Source organism: Salvelinus namaycush, chromosome 13 (assembly GCF_016432855.1).
Source record: "Salvelinus namaycush isolate Seneca chromosome 13, SaNama_1.0, whole genome shotgun sequence".
NCBI lineage: Eukaryota > Metazoa > Chordata > Actinopteri > Salmoniformes > Salmonidae > Salvelinus > Salvelinus namaycush.
In genome coordinates this window covers 40,718,217-40,731,834 of record NC_052319.1, presented here as the reverse complement: position 1 = coordinate 40,731,834, position 13,618 = coordinate 40,718,217, and the positions used below count along the sequence as shown (strand labels likewise).

General features: G+C 45.3%; 1 pseudogene; it reads left to right on the top strand.

Moving 5' to 3' along the window:
- Positions 1 to 801: 801 nt before the first annotated feature.
- LOC120058133 overlaps positions 802 to 13,618 on the top strand; it is a 48,380-nt pseudogene continuing 35,563 nt past the window's right edge.

The following is a 13,618-nucleotide window of genomic DNA, read 5'->3' as shown; positions in this document are numbered from 1 at the left end:
ATCTCCTTCCACGTCAAACTTTTCTTGTCATAAGGGATTACGTTTGAAAAGGATGCGGCTATGGTAGTTTGTCTTTTAGCAGATGTTTTGGGAATGGGGCGACTGGAATCGGCATTGTGAAGTCTCACGCATTCCTCCCATTCCACCTCGTGTTTCAGTTGCAGATGATGGAAGAGGTTGGTTGTGCTGCTGCTTTTCGTAGCAATTGTCTTTCCACACATTTTGCACAGGACATTCGTTTGCTGAACATCAGACCTCTTAAACCCGAACCACTTCTATATTACTGAAAAAACATTGCTTCCCTTTTTGGGGATGATTTCATCCTCACGAGAAGCTGAGCTGGCTTCCTCACTTTGCATGTTGGTGGAACTCTTACCGCCGCTACATTTCTCCGGCGTGGTTACAATTCGTGAAAGGCTGTCTAGGGTTGTGATTGGTGGATAACCTCTGTGCATGTGTTGTCACGCAATTGGGACATGATTTGATATTGGGCTGACAGAGAAGACCGTGAGATGCTGCATTTGTAAAACGTTACAACATTATAACAGAACCTCGATTCTTGCGATACAGGCATTTTCCATACCGCGCTAAAACATAAACTCGAATATATCGAAAACAATTGATATCGCCCAGCCCTATTTGATAGCCTTCAATAGTGGCTGTACTAGAGAATTTAAAACCTTTTTTTGTAAGAACATAGTATATGGGACTGATTTTAAGAAATTTTGCTCAATTAATTTGATTAATATTAGGGTTTTTCTATTCCAAGAAAAACGAAAAACCCTCTGGGTTTCTGCTAGGATGGAACGGAAAATATGGTACTGTACAACGTGACAATCGGGAGTACAGTACTGGGCTATTTACCTAAAGATTCCCCGTGTCGTGTGGGCACGCGGGAGACTGGGGTTCAATTCCCCGACGGGAAGGAAGGAGTAGGCTCTCCTTGTAAATAAGAATTTGTTCGTAACTGACTTTTAAATAAAGGTTAAACTAAGAGCATAACATTTCTACAGCATAATTGTAGTCTAACCAATACCCAAATGGAGAGTCAGTGAAAATAAAAATCTCATTGGTTTATCAAGACCAGTCCCCATGCTTGTCTCAGAGCAGTGTGAAACGGTGCTAAAATAGTTGTAGGCTATTGCTTCAAATCCTATTGCTTCTAACTTCAATATGCTCTTTAAATAAATAAGACCTCCAGCACTTTTAACAGCACATTACTCAACACTAGTGAGACTCACATCGCCTACGGTAGGCCTACTGTATATCGAAAAATATGACGTGACTCTCCGACAATAATTACATATAGAGGATTGGAGAATATTTCTGTAAATCAGTGATATTTATTCCCGTTGTAATTCGTTATGGATCCATAACTAAATAAACTTCGGCATTTTGAAAGACTATTTTTATCATTATTTTATTAACAAAAGCATAAATATGCCATTATTAGTTACAACAACGAGTTGGAGAACATCAACACGGTTAGCTGTCTTTTACATTTTTTTATTAAACCCTGTACCCATCCTCCTTTCTGTGGCATTTTAAATCCTTTAGCAAATGTCATTGGTTAATCTTTTTCCTGACTCGAGCATTGCAAAAGATCATTCTCGCCCTGTCTCTGCAGAAATTAAACCCGCCCACACTGTCTGTAAACAGTGAAGGATATATACCAATGCTTTCGAAATTGGATGACTGTATAGAGTATGTTTCTTCCCATGTAAGTATATTTTCAGCCCACAATGGAAAGTATGTATTCTACTGTAGAGCTGTGTCTTCATATTGGCTGATTAACTTTTTTTTCAGCCACAAACTTTAAGGATTACCCAGGATTACCCAGTGTATCTGGCCAAAGTTCCAACTGTGTCTGTCTAAAGCCATGCTCTTCATGAAGACTCAGTGTGAACGCTATGCAGAATCTCACCAGCCAGTTAACACAAAGGGTAGGAAGAAGTCCTCGGCCGCTTTTTTATTATCGATTTTGACTTGGTACTGGTACACACAAGTCTTCTGTCTTGAGTTGTCTGTCTGATTTCAAATGTATTTTTCTTTCAGGATCCATTGGACAATGCCTTCACACTGTGTCAAGTTCAGAGCAGCTGCACCCAAAGTCAGAGTGAGTATAATTATTTATTTATTCTGTTGGAATTTAACATCAAATTCGCTAAGCCATGCTTTTGGTTGCAAAACTCTGTGTTGTGTTTGTAGAGATGAATAATAGTGATTGTTCTTTCAGATGCTGATTGAACAAATGGAACAGAGGTCAGAGAGAATACTTGAGTGAGTATTGGGTTCATGTACTGTATGATCATGGCTTATCAGGATCGCCTCACCTACTGTGGTGTGTTCTGTTATCTTTATGTAATTCAAATCAACTTTTATTTGTCACATGCGCCAAATACAACAGGTGTAGACCTTTACAGTGAAATTCTTACTTACAAGCCCTTAACCAACAGAACAGTTTATAGAAAAATACCTTAAGAAATATAAGTAACAAATAAATTAAAGAGCAGCACTAAAATATCAATAGCTAGGCTATATACAGGGGGTACCAGTACAGAGTCAATGTGCGGGGGGCACCGGTTATTCGAAGTAATTGAGGTAATATGTACATGAAGGTAGAGTTATTAAAGTGACTATGCATAGATAATAAACAGAGTAGCAGCAGTGTAAGGGGGGGGGGGGGCAATGCAAATATTCTGTGTAGCCATTGCTTAGCTGTTCAGGAGTCTTATGGCTTGGGGGTAGAAGCTGTTAAGAAGCCTTTTGGACTTAGACTTGGCGCTCCGGTACCACTTCCCATGCGGTAGCAGAGAGAACAATCTATGACTAGGGTGGCTGGAGTCTTTGACAATTTTTAGGGCCTTCCTCTGACACCGCCTGGTATAGAGGTCCTAGATGGCAGGAAGCTTGGCATCAGTGATGTACTGGGCTGTACGCACTGCCCTCTGTAGTGCCTTGCGGTCGGAGGCCGAGCAGTTGCCATACCTAGCAGTGATGCAACCAGTCAGGATGCTCTCGATGGTGCAGCTGTAGAACCATTTGAGGATTTGAGGACCCATGCCAAATCTTTTCAGTCTCCTGAGGGGGAATAGGTTTTGTCATGCCCTCTTCACGACTGTCTTGGTGTGCTTGGACCATGTTAGTTTATTGGTGATGTGGACACCAAGGAACTTGAAACTCTCAACCTGCTCCACTACAGCCCTGTCGTTGAGAATGGGGGGGTGCTTGGTCCTCCTTTTCATGTAGTCCTCAATCATCTCCTTGGTCATGTTGAGGGAGAGGTTGTTGTCTTAGCACCACACGGCCAGGTCTCTGACCTCCTCCCTATAGGCTGTCTCGTCGTGGTTGGTGATCAGGCCTACCACCGTTGTGTTGTCGGCAAACTTAATGATGGTGTTAAAGTCGTGCCTGGCCATGCAGTCATGAGTGAACAGGGAGTACAGGAGGGGACTGAGCACGCATCCCTGAGGGCCCCCTGTGTTGAGGATCAGTGTGGCGGATGTGCTGTTACCTACCCTTACCACCAGGGGGCGGCCCATCAGGAAGTCCAGTATCCAGTTGCAGAGGGAGTGAGTGTTTAGTCCCAGGGTCCTCAGCTTAGTGTTGAGCTTTGAGGACACTATGGTGTTGAACACTGAGCTGTAGTCAATGAGTAGCATTCTCACATAGGTGTTCCTTTTGTCCAGGCATGAAAGGGCCGTGTGGAGTGCAATAGAGATTGCATCATCTGTGGATCTGTTGGGGCGCTATGCGAATTGGAGTGGGTCTAGGGTTTCTGGGATAATGGTGTTGTGAGCCATGACCTGCCTTTCAAAGCACTTCATGGCTACAGACGTGAGTGCTACGGGTCGGTAGTCATTTAGGCAGGTTACCTTAGTGTTCTTGGGCACAGGGCCTATGGTGGTCTACTTGAAACATGTTGGTAATACAAACTCAGACAGGGGGAGGTTGAAAATGTCAGTGAAGACACTTGCCAGTTGGTCAGTGCAAGCTTGGAGTACATGTCCTGGTAATCCATCTGGCCCAGCGGCCTTGTGAATGTTGACCTGTTTAAAGGTCTTACTCACATCTGCTACAGAGAGTGTGATCACACAATCGTCCCGGAACAGCTGGTGCTCTCATGCATGTTTCAGTGTTACTTGCCTCGAAGCAAGCATAGAAGTAATTTAGCTCATCTGGTAGGCTTGTCTCACTGGGCAGCTCGTGGCTGTTCTTCCCTTTGTAGTATGTAATAGTTTGCAAGCCCTGCCACATCCAGATTAGCCACTCATCGCCGGATCCTTACAAGGCACCCCGATCTCCTTCCGCACGGTTGGTTAAGAGCCAATAAAATGGCAGCCATCCCCTCCGGCGCCATTATTATTTACATTTATTTCCTAATTCCTACACATGTTCAGTCATCTATTTGTAATGCCTACCCGTGTTCTATCATCTATGTGTAATGCCTACCCGTGTTCTGTCATCTATTTGTAATGTCTACCCGTGTTCTGTCATCTATGTGTAATGCCGACCCGTGTGCTGTCATCTATGTCTAATGCCGACCCGTGTTCTGTCATCTATGTGTAATGCCGACTTGTGTTCTGTCATCCCCAGGTACCATCAGCTGTTGGAGGAGATCCACCACTGCTACCTGGACCAGAGAGAGCAGCTCCTCAGCCCCAGCATCACAGCCACAACTGCAGACTTGACCAGCCAAAACAATAAAGACCACTGTGCATTAGTAAGACCAGATGGCTGCCGTTTCATGGGCTCCTAATCAATTGTGCTATTATTTAGTGTGTTTTTTTGCGTTATTTGTAACGTATTTTGTACATATTATGACCGAAAAGAGCTTCTGGATATCAGAACAGCGATTACTCACCTTGAATTGGACAAAGATGTTTTTCTTTAACGAGTCGGACGCAAAGGATTTACTCCAGATACCCGACCAGGCCCAAATCTCAGATATTCGCGTGAAGAGAAGACACAGATACAGGGGACGCAGGTCAGGGTGCCTTGTGAGAATTTGTCTAAGAGTGGGTAACCCGCCTCTACCATCCATCCTATTGGCCAATGTGCAATCATTGGAGGATAAACTGGATGAACTCCTGTCAAGACTATCCTACCAACGGGACATTAAACTGTGATATCTTATGTTTCTCTGTGTTCTAGACTGAACGACGACATGGATAACAAGGGGTGGCGGTCTGTGTCTATTTGTTAATAACAGCTGGTGCGTGAAATCAAATATTAAGGAAGTCTTGAGGTTTTGTTCGCCTGAGGTAGAGTATCTCATGATAAGCTGTAGACCACCCTATTTACCAAGAGAGTTTATCTATATTTTTCGTAGCTGTCTATTTACCACCACAAACCGATGCTGGCACTAAGACCGCACTCAACGAGCTGTATAAGGCCATAAGCAAACAAGAAAATGCTCATCCAGAGGTGACGCTCCTAGTGGCCGGGGACTTTAATGCAGGGAAATTTAAATCTGTTTTACCTCATTTCTACCAGCATGTTACATGTGCAACAAGAGGAGAAAAAAAACTCGAGACCACGTTTACTCCACACAGAGACGCTTACAAAGCTCGCCCTCCATTTGGCAAATCTGACCATAATGCTCTCCTCCAGCTTACAAGCAAAAACTAAAGCAGGAAGTACCAGTGACTCACTCAATATGGAAGTGGTCAGATAACGCAGCTGCTAAGCTACAGGACTGTTCCGCTAGCACAGACTGGAATATGTTCTGGGACTCATCCAATGGCATTGAGGAGTATACCACATCAGTCACCGGCTTCATCAATAAGTGCATTGATGACGTTGTGGTAGGCCTGATCACAGACAACGATGAGACAGCCTATAGGGAGGAGGTCAGGAACCTGGAAGTGTGGTGCCAAAACAACAACTTCTCCCTCAATGTGATCAAGACAAAGGAAATGATTGTGGACTACAGGGAAAGGTGGGCAGAGTGCGACCCCATTCTCATCGACAGGGCTGTAGTGGAGCAAGTTGAGAGCTTCAAGTTCCTTGGTGTCCACATCCCCAGCAAACTATCATGGTCCAAATACACCAAGACAGTCGTGAAGAGGTCACGACAACGCCTATTCCCCCTCAGTAGACTGGAAAGATGTGTCATGGGTCCTCACATCCTCAAAAAGTTCTACAGCTACACCATCGAGAGCATCCTGACTGGTTGCATCACCGCCTGGTATGGCAACTGCTCAGCCTCCAACCGCAAGGCGCTACAAGCTTTCTGCCATCCAGGTCCTCTACCAGGCGGTGTCAGAGGAAGGCCCTAAAAATTGTCAAAGACTCCAGCCACCCTAGTCATAGAGTGTTCTCTCTGCTACCGCACGGCAAGCGGTACCAGAGCGTCAAGTCTAGGTCCAAAAGGCTTCTGAACAGCTAATTAAATGGCTATTTGCATTTATGCTGCTGCTTCTCAATGTCTGTCATCTATGCATAGTCACTTAACCCCTACCTACATGTACATATCACCTCAATTACCATGACTAACCTGTACCTCCGCACATTTACTCGGTACTGGTACCCCCTGTATATAGTCTTGTTGTTATTTTATTGTTGCTCTTATTTTTTTATTGTAGTCTTATTTATTTTTATTTATTTTATTTTTTCTTAACTGCATTGTTGGTTAAGGGCTCATAAGTAATAATTTCACTGTACGGTCTACACCGTTTTAAACAACAAGGACCGCTGTGCATTAGTAAGCTCACAGTATTTTACTAAGATCTATTCACTTGTGATTGGTTTTATTTTATTTGTCAGATACAATTGCATAGATACTGTACAAACACATTACTGAAATGATATTATCTGAGAAGCCTTCAACATGTTTTGCCAGCGCTGTCTTTTTGTCCTGTGTTCTCTTCCCAGGTGCGTAGTGGCTTTGCCTTCAGGTTTCACGTCTGTCAGGATGAGCACCAGCTCTACACTGACTTTGTTTCCAAACCCACACCTAGACTAGAGGAAGTACAGTACCAAAACCCACACCTAGACTAGAGGAAGTACAGTACCCAAACCCACACCTAGACTAGAGGAAGTACTGTCTCCAAACCCACACCTAGACTAGAGGAAGTACTGTCTCCAAACCCACACCTAGACTAGAGGAAGTACTGTCTACAAACCCACACCTAGACTAGAGGAAGTACTGTCTCCAAACCCACACCTAGACTAGAGGAAGTACTGTCTCCAAACCCACACCTAGACTAGAGGAAGTACTGTCTCCAAACCCACACCTAGACTAGAGGAAGTACTGTCTCCAAACCCACACCTAGACTAGAGGAAGTACTGTCTCCAAACCCACACCTAGACTAGAGGAAGTACTGTCTCCAAACCCACACCTAGACTAGAGGAAGTACTGTCTCCAAACCCACACCTAGACTAGAGGAAGTACTGTCTCCAAACCCACACCTAGACTTTTTTTTTTTTGTAGCACCATCCCGTAATGCACCATCCCGTAATGCTAATGCTCACTGAAGCTCAGAGCTCTGTACAGTATATGTTTGTCTTGACGTAAAGGCTCACATGAATGGATATTTCCTTGTTAGTATTCTCCTTTCTTTTTCTTTAATTTATTTTCTTTCTTTTCTGTCTGTCCTGTCTGTCTTGTCTTTTTACACCTGATGGCTTTACTCTTGAATTAACAACTGGCAGCTGTAACATTCTACACAGTGAATGTTACACACAACATGTATCTAAACATTCCACACAAAACATGTATCTAAACTGATCAGATACTAGCTAGTGTTTCTCTCATGTAGAAGAAATGCATTTTCAACATACTGTCATTTCCCAGAGGACAACTCAAATGTGACCTTTTAAAATGCAGTGAGTGAACTCACTACAGAGCCTTTTGCTCACTGGTGGGAAAGTGAAGGAGTTTACCCCCCCCCTCTCCAGTGAACTGCTGGAGAAGCTGTGTCTGTCGCTGTATGACGTCCTGCGATCGCTCATCATCCACGGTATCCACCTGGAGACCCTGTCAGAACTCTGTGGAATCCTAAATAATGAGATGCTAGAAGACCACGTCCACAAGAACCGTACTGTCACTCGCAATACAAAGGACCTCCTCTGGTTACTCTTACCATCAAGCTATAGTATGTTACATATTTACCATAACATATTTTCAGAGAGCAGTGTAATTAGGCCTACACGTCAACAGATAAAACATGTCCTAGGACATGGTATTTCTTTCTAAAAGCGAGGGTGTGTAACCAGGCTGAGTAGAAGTGTATGACATCATGGTGTGTGTAGCTGGTCAGCTGGGGGTGTTTGAGGCGGTGGTGAAACATGCTGGAGGATGTCCAGGAGAGTCTGGTCTACAGGACACACATCTACATCCAGACTGACGTCCCCGGGGACCTGACCTATCCTGAGAAACTGGAGATGATGGAGGTGTGTTTGACTGACTGCTGTCTTCAGTCAGTAGGAGGAAGTTGCCCCTATATACTAATCTAAGGTCTGTTTCCCTTGTAATGGGAATATTTAACATTTCAGGGTTTTTTTTACCTTAATTTAACTAGGCAAGTCAGTTAAGAACCAATTCTTTTTTATAATGACGGCCCTCACTGGGCCAATTGTGCGCCGCCCTATGGGACTCCCAATCATGGCCGTTTGTGATACAGCCTGGAATCGAACCAGGGTGTCTGTAGTGACGCCTCAAGCCCTGAGATGCAGTGCCTTAGACTGCTGTGCCACTCGGGAGCCAAGTTAAGAGTGATTAACACAATGTTCCCTTTCTGTAATATTTCCAGTGTTCTGGTGATAGTGATTGACACTGATTCATTATTGATTCTGTGAAACACTGATTCTGTAGCAGCTGACAGTCACTGCCCTTTGTTTTGACTTCTACAAGGTCTTGGCCTGGCGTTTTACAGTACAGATGTTGACAGTACACTTGGTGCTGTCTGAGTAGAATAGAAAGAGCCTGTCTCCAAGAGGCCTGTTAGATGTTTTCTGTGCTGGAGGCGTCTTCCTGTTCAACTTGTAATAAACTACGGCCGGGCATGAGTAATCGAACAGACGTCAAAGCTCGATCTTTAACCAGAGATTTAAAAAAATGAATTGAATACAGTAAAACTATTTGGTGGCTGCCCGAACGGGCAAGTGACATTTTGTCTTAAAGACAATGTTAATATGCTTTGACTCTAGTGTTCCATGTGTACATGTGCATTTGCAGGGCACAACAAAAAATAAGCCAAGCCAAGCATCACGCCCTTCTCCCTAAATTCCCTTTCCCCTCCGTGTCTCATTCATTCAATTGCGTTTCGACCTCTCCATATACACACACAGACACACGTCCTGAGTGTGCACACTAACTCCTGTTAGGCCTACAGAAATAAATGCCTATAGAAACGTATCTAACCGATGGGATACACAAGCTGCAGTCCTTGCCAAGTGATCATAGTTTTTAGCACAAATTTAAAAATCTGAAAATATTGTGTTGATGCTGTCCACCATGTTGTCCCTGTGTTGATGCTGTCCACCATGTTGTCCCTGTGTTGATGCTGTCCACCATGTTGTCCCTGTGTTGATGCTGTCCACCATGTTGTCCCTGTGTTGATGTTGTCCACCATGTTGTCCCTGTGTTGATGCTGTCCACCATGTTGTCCCTGTGTTGATGCTGTCCACCATGTTGTCCCTGTGTTGATGCTGTCTACCATGTTGTCCCTGTGTTGATGCTGTCCACCATGTTGTCCCTGTGTTGATGTTGTGTTGATGCTGTCCACCATGTTGTCCCTGTGTTGTTGCTGTGTTGATGTTGTCCCTATGTTGATGCTGTCCACCATGTTGTCCCTGTGTTGATGCTGTCCACCATGTTGTCCCTGTGTTGTTGCTGTGTTGATGCTGTCCACCATGTTGTCCCTGTGTTGATGCTGTCCACCATGTTGTCCCTGTGTTGTTGCTGTGTTGATGCTGTCCACCATGTTGTCCCTGTGTTGATGCTGTCCACCATGTTGTCCCTGTGTTGATGCTGTCCACCATGTTGTCCCTGTGTTGATGTTGTCCACCATGTTGTCCCTGTGTTGATGCTGTCCACCATGTTGTCCCTATGTTGATGCTGTCCACCATGTTGTCCCTGTGTTGATGCTGTCCACCATGTTGTCCCTGTGTTGTTGCTGTGTTGATGCTGTCTACCATGTTGTCCCTGTGTTGATGCTGTCCACCATGTTGTCCCTGTGTTGATGCTGTCTACCATGTTGTCCCTGTGTTGATGCTGTCCACCATGTTGTCCCTGTGTTGATGCTGCCCACCATGTTGTCCCTGTGTTGATGCTGTCCACCATGTTGTCCCTGTGTTGATGCTGTCCACCATGTTGTCCCTGTGTTGATGCTGTCCACCATGTTGTCCCTGTGTTGATGCTGTCCACCATCATGTTGTCCCTGTGTTGATGCTGTCTACCATGTTGTCCCTGTGTTGATGCTGTCCACCATGTTGTCCCTGTGTTGATGCTGTCCACCATGATGTCCCTGTGTTGATGTTGTGTTGATGCTGTCCACCATGTTGTCCCTGTGTTGTTGCTGTCCACCATGTTGTCCCTATGTTGATGCTGTCCACCATGTTGTCCCTGTGTTGATGCTGTCCACCATGTTGTCCCTGTGTTGTTGCTGTGTTGATGCTGTCCACCATGTTGTCCCTGTGTTGATGCTGTCCACCATGTTGTCCCTGTGTTGTTGCTGTGTTGATGCTGTCCACCATGTTGTCCCTGTGTTGATGCTGTCCACCATGTTGTCCCTGTGTTGATGCTGTCCACCATGTTGTCCCTGTGTTGATGTTGTCCACCATGTTGTCCCTATGTTGATGCTGTCCACCATGTTGTCCCTGTGTTGTTGCTGTGTTGATGCTGCCCACCATGTTGTCCCTGTGTTGATGCTGTCCACCATGTTGTCCCTGTGTTGATGCTGTCCACCATGTTGTCCCTGTGTTGATGCTGTCCACCATGTTGTCCCTGTGTTGATGCTGTCCCTGTGTTGATGCTGTCCACCATGTTGTCCCTGTGTTGATGCTGTCCACCATGCTGTCCCTGTGTTGATGCTGTCTACCATGTTGTCCCTGTGTTGATGCTGTCCACCATGTTGTCCCTGTGTTGATGCTGTCCACCATGTTGTCCCTGTGTTGATGCTGTCCACCATGTTGTCCCTGTGTTGATGCTGTCTACCATGTTGTCCCTGTGTTGATGCTGTCCACCATGTTGTCCCTGTGTTGATGCTGTCCACCATGTTGTCCCTGTGTTGATGTTGTCCACCATGTTGTCCCTGTGTTGATGCTGTCCACCATGTTGTCCCTGTGTTGATGCTGTCTACCATGTTGTCCCTGTGTTGATGCTGTCCACCATGTTGTCCCTGTGTTGATGTTGTGTTGATGCTGTCCACCATGTTGTCCCTGTGTTGTTGCTGTGTTGATGCTGTCCACCATGTTGTCCCTATGTTGATGCTGTCCACCATGTTGTCCCTGTGTTGATGCTGTCCACCATGTTGTCCCTGTGTTGTTGCTGTGTTGATGCTGTCCACCATGTTGTCCCTGTGTTGATGCTGTCCACCATGTTGTCCCTGTGTTGTTGTTGTGTTGATGCTGTCCACCATGGTGTCCCTGTGTTGATGCTGTCCACCATGTTGTCCCTGTGTTGATGCTGTCCACCATGTTGTCCCTGTGTTGATGCTGTCCACCATGTTGTCCCTGTGTTGTTGCTGTGTTGATGCTGTCCACCATGTTGTCCCTGTGTTGATGCTGTCCACCATGTTGTCCCTGTGTTGTTGTTGTGTTGATGCTGTCCACCATGTTGTCCCTGTGTTGATGCTGTCCACCATGTTGTCCCTGTGTTGATGTTGTCCACCATGTTGTCCCTGTGTTGATGCTGTCCACCATGTTGTCCCTGTGTTGATGCTGTCCACCATGTTGTCCCTGTGTTGATGCTGTCCACCATGTTGTCCCTGTGTTGATGCTGTCCACCATGTTGTCCCTGTGTTGATGCTGTCCACCATGTTGTCCCTGTGTTGATGCTGTCCACCATGTTGTCCCTGTGTTGATGTTGTCCACCATGTTGCCCCTGTGTTGATGCTGTCCACCATGTTGTCCCTGTGTTGATGCTGTCCGCCATGTTGTCCCTGTGTTGATGCTGTCCGCCATGTTGTCCCTGTGTTGATGCTGTCCACCATGTTGTCCATGTGTTGATGCTGTCCACCATGTTGCCCCTGTGTTGATGCTGTCCACCATGTTGTCCCTGTGTTGATGCTGTCCGCCATGTTGTCCCTGTGTTGATGCTGTCCGCCATGTTGTCCCTGTGTTGATGCTGTGTTGATGCTGTCCACCATGTTGTCCCTGTGTTGATGCTGTCCACCATGTTGTCCCTGTGTTGATGCTGTCCACCATGTTGATGCATGGGATTTGTTGGCCCTCCAGAGAGCAGTCTTCCAGGGTTTATCTCAAGAGGCCTTATCTGCTTGCATCCAGTCCCTGCTCAAAGCCTCTGATGTCGTCCTCAAGAACAAGGTGGGTGCAGATTTATTTTAGGCACAAGGACAATGCGATGCACGTAATGTGTTACGTTATACATTCAGTGGCCAGTTTATTAGGTACACCAAAATGGTTCTCTCCGACAGACAGTGAGTCACGTGGCCATAGCTTGCTATGTAAAGCAGGCAGACGGGCATTCAGTTACTACTGTTCGATTGAACGTTTGAATGGGCAAAACGAGTGACCTAAGCGGCTGAACAGCTAATTAAATGGCTATTTGCATTTATGCTGCTGCTTCTCAATGTCTGTCATCTATGCATAGTCACTTAACCCCTACCTACATGTACATATCACCTCAATTACCATGACTAACCTGTACCTCCGCACATTTACTCGGTACTGGTACCCCCTGTATATAGTCTTGTTGTTATTTTATTGTTGCTCTTATTTTTTTATTGTAGTCTTATTTATTTTTATTTATTTTATTTTTTCTTAACTGCATTGTTGGTTAAGGGCTCATAAGTAATCATTTCACTGTACGGTCTACACCGTTTTAAACAACAAGGACCGCTGTGCATTAGTAAGCTCACAGTATTTTACTAAGATCTATTCACTTGTGATTGGTTTTATTTTATTTGTCAGATACAATTGCATAGATACTGTACAAACACATTACTGAAATGATATTATCTGAGAAGCCTTCAACATGTTTTGCCAGCGCTGTCTTTTTGTCCTGTGTTCTCTTCCCAGGTGCGTAGTGGCTTTGCCTTCAGGTTTCACGTCTGTCAGGATGAGCACCAGCTCTACACTGACTTTGTTTCCAAACCCACACCTAGACTAGAGGAAGTACAGTACCAAAACCCACACCTAGACTAGAGGAAGTACAGTACCCAAACCCACACCTAGACTAGAGGAAGTACTGTCTCCAAACCCACACCTAGACTAGAGGAAGTACTGTCTCCAAACCCACACCTAGACTAGAGGAAGTACTGTCTACAAACCCACACCTAGACTAGAGGAAGTACTGTCTCCAAACCCACACCTAGACTAGAGGAAGTACTGTCTCCAAACCCACACCTAGACTAGAGGAAGTACTGTCTCCAAACCCACACCTAGACTAGAGGAAGTACTGTCTCCAAACCCACACCTAGACTAGAGGAAG